General features: G+C 37.6%; 1 long non-coding RNA gene across 1 annotated transcript; it reads right to left on the bottom strand.

Annotated features, from left to right (window-relative positions):
• Window positions 1-739: 739 nt before the first annotated feature.
• Window positions 740-7135, bottom strand: LOC120558237. Its single transcript, XR_005639070.1, has 3 exons — window positions 7036-7135; window positions 2479-2550; window positions 740-935 (listed from the first exon to the last, which is right to left on the bottom strand). It is a non-coding gene; the product is annotated as an uncharacterized LOC120558237 (long non-coding RNA).
• Between the last annotated feature and the right edge of the window lie 277 nt (window positions 7136-7412).

The raw sequence follows: 7412 nt of genomic DNA, 5'->3' as shown, positions 1-7412 counted from the left end.
AAAATATAAGACATGTTTTCAGTTATTTCACACTTTTTTGTTAAGTACATGAGTTCATTCATAGTTTTGATGCCTTCAGTGAGAATCTACAGTGTAAATAGTCATGAAAATAAAGAAAACGCATTGAATGAGGTGTGTCCAAACTTTTGGCCTGTACTGTATATACTGTGACTTTTTTCGACATACCATACAATTACTTTTTTAATCCCTTTTTTCAACACACTATAGTATGACTTTTTAATCAATTACTTCGTCATACTATAATACGAATTATTTCCACATACCATACAATTACTTTTTCATCACTTTTTTCGACACACTAAACTACTACTTTTTTATCACTTTTTTCAACACACTATACTTTGACTTATTTTGACATACTATACTATGACTTATTTCCTCAACCTCACAATTACTATTTATCACTTTTTGACATACCATACAATTACTTTTTACCTATGACATTTGTGTAACATACTATACTATGACTTTTTTTCACTTTTTTGACGTACCATACTATGACTTATTTTGACATACTATACTATGACTTATTTCCTCTACCTCACAATTATTATTTATCACTTTTTTCGACATACCATACAATTACTTTTTACCTATGACATTTGTGTAACATAATATACTATGGCTTTCTACGGCATATGTCATTGCCCGACTCAAAGGCTGTTAAAAAAATGGGGGACCAGACAAATTCTCAACTAAGCATTGTATTTTTTTATTTACAAATAATGATGATCACCAGAAAGAACATATTTATCAGTCATGTAAGCATGTATGGATGTGTGGATATGTCTGCAGCATAGAAAAGAAAATAGCTGTGCCCGAGAGGGAAGAGTAAGGAGCTTCATATCAAAAACAACAAAGGGCCCAGGTGTGGCTCAGTTCGTGGACTACAACCCTTCGCCATGACCGGGATACTGTAAGACAAACAAGAGCCAGAAAAACAAACAATACTATGAGTTTTTTCGACATACTATCATATGACTTTTTTCGACATACAATACTATGACTTTTTTGACATACTATACTATCAGTTTTTATGACTTTTCGTCATGCTGTACTATGACTATATGACTTTTTCAAAATACTATACTGCAACTTTTCTACATACTATATATGACTTTTTTTGACATACTATACTGACTTTTTTTTGTCATGCTATACTATGACTTTTTTGTCATACTATACTATTACTATTACTTTTTTTCTACATACTATACTATAACGTTTGTGACTTTTTTCGACTTCCTATACAACTTTTCAAGATACTATACTATGACGTTTTTTCAACATAATATACATAACTTTTTTCGATATCCATTTTTTCAACATGCTATGCTACCGTTTATGACATTTTTCGACATACTATCTGACTTTTTTGACATACTGTACAATTACTTTTTTTCTATATACTATGAACTTTTTGTGACTTTTATTCAATATACTATACTATGACTTTTTTCAACATACCAAACTATGACTTTGATTGTTGAGGTAATGCAATCCATTTGGGTGGTGATGGCGCAGTGGATATGACACATGCCTTTGGTGTGGGAGATCCAGGTTTGATTCCCACTGTGATACATAAACCAATGTGTACCTGAGCAAGACACTTAACCCCTAGTTGCTGCAGAGGTGTGTGGCCTCTGATATATATATATATATATATATAGCAATTATAAGTCACTTTGGATAAAAGCGCCAGCTAAATGTAATGTAATGCAATCATTCTTGAAAAGATCAAGCTTCTTTTAGAGGTCCCCTTGAGACCTTCCACAAAGTCTGCCCTCCCCCTTCCCCTAGGCTCTTTCTGTCTTTTTTTGTATGACACAGTTCTGTGTGAATAACTAACTGTGCAAAAAAATCACTAAAGGTAGTCAAAGAAAACAAATGAAGTGATACACCATAACTAATATACAGTACATAACAACAAAGGAGATTGTGACCATATTTCACATTTGGTCGGATACTGAATTGGTGACACTAAAACTGTGGTGATTGTATGGATATTCTTTGCTGCTGGGTTGGAGATGTGTGTGAAGCATCCACACAAAGAAGCTTTGAATTCCTAAATTCAAAGCTTCTTTGCAGCAACATCCATATTTGAAGCATTGTTTACTGTCATGATTATAACTTTGTGTCATATCCTGTTCCTCTTGGAGTTCACCACAAGCTAATTGCTTTTGCTGACATTGAGCTTCAGGTGATTGTTGTTGCACAATATGACAAAGCTTTATCAGTCCTCTTTACTCCTCTGTAAAAATAGTCTCTAAGTGAAGACAGCATGTTTCTCTCTGGAAATGTTTCACTGGAATTTTATATGTCAACTTCTATGTTGACAAAAATTCCTTGTAAGTCTTCATTACATATATATTGTACAAGTCTCGTCAGACATGGATGTCAACTGCAATTTAACGGTTTGGTGGAGACGGTAATTCTAGTTTGACACATTTTGCTTACCTGAAGAGCAGACATCAATAGGACCACAAAGTAGGAGAAGGGTGACACAGGATGAGAGAGATGATTTATCAGCTAAAATAAATGGAAAAATAAAATCAATCAATATGACTGTCTTGTTTTAAGAACAGTAACTGCATGTTGTATCAGAATCAGAATCTGGTTTATTATTATTATTATTAAGATTAGTTTTTCACATGCATAGAAATTGCTTTTGTGTTTTTGTGCATTTACAGTGCCTTGCGAAAGTATTCGGCCCCCTTGAACGTTTCGACCTTTTGCCACATTTCAGGCCTCAAACATAAAGATATAAAACTGTAATTTTTTGTGAAGAATCAACAACAAGTGGGTCCCAATTATGAAGTGGAACGAAATTCATTGGCTATTTCAAACTTTTTTAACAAATAAAAAACTGAAAAAGTGGGCGTGCAAAATTATTCAGCCCCTTTACTTTCAGTGCAGCAAACTCTCTCCAGAAGTTCAGTGAGGATCTCTGAATGATCCAATGTTGACCTAAATGACTAATGATGATAAATAGAATCCAGCTATGTGTAATCAAGTCTCCGTATAAATGCACCTGCTCTGTGATAGTCTCAGAGGTCCGTGTAAAGCGCAGAGAGCATCATGAAGAACAAGGAACACACCAGGCAGGTCCGAGATACTGTTGTGGAGAAGTTTAAAGCCGGATTTGGATACAAAAAGATTTCCCAAGCTTTAAACATCCCAAGGAGCACTGTGCAACCGATAATATTGAAATGGAAGGAGTATCAGACCACTACAAATCTACGAAGACCCGGCCGTCCCTCTAAACTTTCAGCTCATACAATGAGAAGACTGATCAGAGATGCAGCCAAGAGGCCCATGATCACTCTGGATGAACTGCAGAGATCTACAGCTGAGGTGGGAGACTCTGTCCATAGGACAACAATCAGTCGTATACTGCACAAATCTGGCCTTTTATGGAAGAGTGGCAAGAAGAAAGCCATTTCTTAAAGATATCCATAAAAAGTGTTGTTTAAAGTTTGCCAAAAGCCACCTGGGAGACACACCAAACATGTGGAAGAAGGTGCTGTGGTCAGATGAAACCAAAATCGAACTTTTTGGCAACAATGCAAAACGTTATGTTTGGCGTAAAAGCAACACAGCTCATCACCCTGAACACACCATCCGCACTGTCAAACATGGTGGTGGGGGGCCGCATCATGGTTTGGGGCGCCTGCTTTTCTTCAGCAGGGACAGGGGAAGATGGTTAAAATTGATGGGAAGATGGATGGAGCCAAATACAGGACCATTCTGGAAGAAAACCTGATGGAGTCTGCAAAAGACCTGAGACTGGGACGGAGATTTGTCTTCCAACAAGACAATGATCCAAAACATAAAGCAAAATCTACAATGGAATGGTTCACAAATAAACATATCCAGGTGTTAGAATGGCCAAGTCAAAGTCCAGACCTGAATCCAATCGAGAATCTGTGGAAAGAACTGAAAACTGCTGTTCACAAACGCTCTCCATCCAACCTCACTGAGCTCGAGCTGTTTTGCAAGGAGGAATGGGCAAAAATGTCAGTCTCTCGATGTGCAAAACTGATAGAGACATACCCCGCGACTTACAGCTGTAATCGCAGCAAAAGGTGGCGTTACAAAGTATTAACTTAAGGGGCTGAATAATTTTGCACTAATTTCAGTTTTTTAATTTGTTTAAAAGGTTTGAAATATCCAATAAATTTCTTTCCACTTCATGATTGTGTCCCACTTGTTGTTGATTCTTCACAAAAAATTACAGTTTTATATCTTTATGTTTGAGGCCTGAAATGTGGCAAAAGGTCGAAAAGTTCAAGGGGGCCGAATACTTTCGCAAGGCACTGTATGTAGCACTTTAAAGCAGGCAGAAGAAGAAGACCAAAATATAATAAAACCGAAATAACAAAAGCAAAAAAAGTTTAAAAGGAGGTGGAATAGATGATCTGCAAGTGAGTCCCAAAAAGTGTAGATTATAAAATATATATAACAGAAAGGGTCAGCCTTTTTATTACAGTAGGCCAGGGTTATAATTTAGGTTATAATGCAATTTAGGATGTGCCTGACACCTGAAATGGTTTTCATTTCACAGGTGTGCTTTGTCAGGGTTAATTAGTGGAATTTTTTTCCTCATTAATGGGGTTGGGACCATCAGTTGTGTTGTGCAGAAGTCAGGTTGATACACAGCCGACAGCCCTATTGGACAACTGTTAGAATTCATATTATGGCAAGAACCAATCAGCTAAGTAAAGAGAAACGAGTGGCCATCATTACTTTAACAAATGAAGGTCAGTCAGTCCAGAAAATTGGGAAAAAACCACAGTTAAAAGTAAAGGTATACTGTGACAGCTAATGACATGTTAATGGAACTACTCAACAACTTTATTCCATTTAACCATTTCATCTTGAGACCTCCACTTTCTGTTTTCCCTCCTAGCAGTCACAAACTCCCATTATAATCCCTGAGCTGAGGAGAAGAAAAAAGAAAAACACACAGGACTTTCTAAGCTGATTTTTTCTCTTTCTAATCAATCAGTCTGTGATGAACGCAGCTCCAAGCCAACGGCCTCATCCTTTATTTAGCTGGTTGATTCCCAAGGAGCTCATAAATATGCATGAGTCTGCGATTAGCATAGGCACCAAGGACAGGGCCTGTACCTTGGCATTATGACGATCAATCAGAAACACTAAGGGGCTCCTCAGAGGGAAGCTGTCTGTCAGCTTGGCTTTGGGTTGAGTTGATGCACGCACACACGCATCAAAAAAAGGTACGCTCAAAGCATACATAACCCACAGACACACAAACAAACACACACACACACACCAAAGTCTTCAGAAAGCATTCATCTACACACACAAACACACAAAGTACACAAAGCATGCACACCTAAAGGCACAGACAAGGTATGCATAAAACACACACACAGTCTCTCCCAGATACACACAAACAAACAGATACAAAGCCGATGCCAATGTTTATCTCTCGTATTCTTTGCTCTCTCTTTTGTTTCCTCCTTTTTTGCATTCCTTTTCAGAACTGAGTCTGTAATGAGGTTGAAAATGTGCCCATTTTATTTGCTTTTACCGAAATGTCATTATCTGGTGGGAACAAGGAGGGGGTTCACAGTGGCACCGTAATAAATTTTTTCCACTCTAACAGGGTTATTAATATATTTTCTCCTGGAGAAGTTGTAACAAGGTTATTCGGTGTCCGCAGCAGATCCCATGCATCTCCATTGGCTGCCTTCACACTGATTCCACCACCTTCATGCATTTATTCTGCAACTGTACTGCATTTTATTGGATCCACTGACATCTATAGTAATGTCCCTTGTTTTGTTTTCAACATGCTTTAAATGCTTTCTCCTATAACATTCCTGCAGTGCTGCACTCCCATTCATAAAATATGTATATATATATATATATATATATATATATATATTTATATATATATATATATATTTATTTATATTTATATATGGGTGAGGCTATTTGCACCCCTGGTACAATTAGCAGTATGCTATTTGTACCCTGGTGCAATTAGAAGTGTATGCTATTTGCACCCCTGGTACAAATATCAATGTATGCTATTTGCACCCCTGTGCATTTACAGTACCTTGGCATATATTTACACACAGTTATCCATACTACTCATGTATTACACCTTTTTGGAATATTATCGCCCTGACATTCTTACCCTAACCATAACCATCCCACTCCTCTTGCCTAAACCTAACCAACCCAACCAGAGCAGGCATATTCATGAGTCTTCCCCTACCACCCTGCAAAAAAAAAAAAAAATACGCATTCGCCGGTCCTGACTTGCGCAATTGCATGCAAATTATCCAATCCAAATTTAAAAAAATAAGATCACCACATAGGGGAATCGAACTACAAACTCCCATACCAAAAGCAAGCGCACTAACCACTCACCTAGCAGCTCTTTCAGGAAGTTGAGCAACTTTTTACCACTTGGTTTCTTCAAGCCTCGGTTGCTACGTAACCATAATGTATACAAAAAATAGGTACTAACTAACAAACTAACGGTTGTATGCTTTCACTGAAGACAGAAAGCGCAACTGTAGTATCCATTTTCAAAACTTCCCTAATATGCCAGTTTCTGCGGTCATGGAAGATGAACGTCCCCCATGATTTCGATGCAAGCGAGCAACGTTTTTTTGTTGTTACGTCACAGGGTGTAAATAGCTCAGCTGTGTGGCCGAGGCTATTCGTACTGGGAGTGCAAATAGACACTCCGTTTATATATATATATATTACACTAAAGATAAAGAGAAAATATAAGGACATAAGATCATCAATAACACTAGGAATCTATAATCAGAATTTTCATTGTCTTCCCTTTTTAGAGTTTTAAGAGCTGTGTTTAATTAAAGAGATATTCCCCTTTTCTGCATGCTACATACTTACAAAATGAACAGCCTGCATGAAATTGAAGCCCATCATGTGATACTACTGACGATATCAAAACCAGTCACCTGCAAAAAAACCTGTGACCTCAACAGCAACAGTCATCTCATTTACCTTTCTGTGTCTGTGTAAATCCTGCCGTTGTTCCACCGTCTCTGCTAGCGGGGGAAGCAAACGAGATGCTAAGTCATGCATGACCGCGGGTGCAATCCATCAGCTCCCCTCTCATTCACTTCGGCTGGGTTTCTGCAGAATTGGAAACAAAATGAAGACATATGGGAAATCTCACCTATGCCGCGGAACAAAAAGGACGAGTTCTGAGATTGCTGCAGTGTCTAAAAAGCTTTTGTTGTTTTCACCACAAGCTTCATATTGAGTTTCTTTTCACTACATTTGGTACATGTTCCTGAAAAAAGCAAGGGAGGCCTATTGCAAAGATTTATCTTGTGACTGAAAAGTCACAGGCTTGAAACAGTGTTGAGTTTTAGTTT

The sequence above is a fragment of the Perca fluviatilis genome, chromosome 4 (assembly GCF_010015445.1).
Source record: "Perca fluviatilis chromosome 4, GENO_Pfluv_1.0, whole genome shotgun sequence".
NCBI lineage: Eukaryota > Metazoa > Chordata > Actinopteri > Perciformes > Percidae > Perca > Perca fluviatilis.
This window is presented reverse-complemented; position numbering and strand designations above follow the sequence as displayed.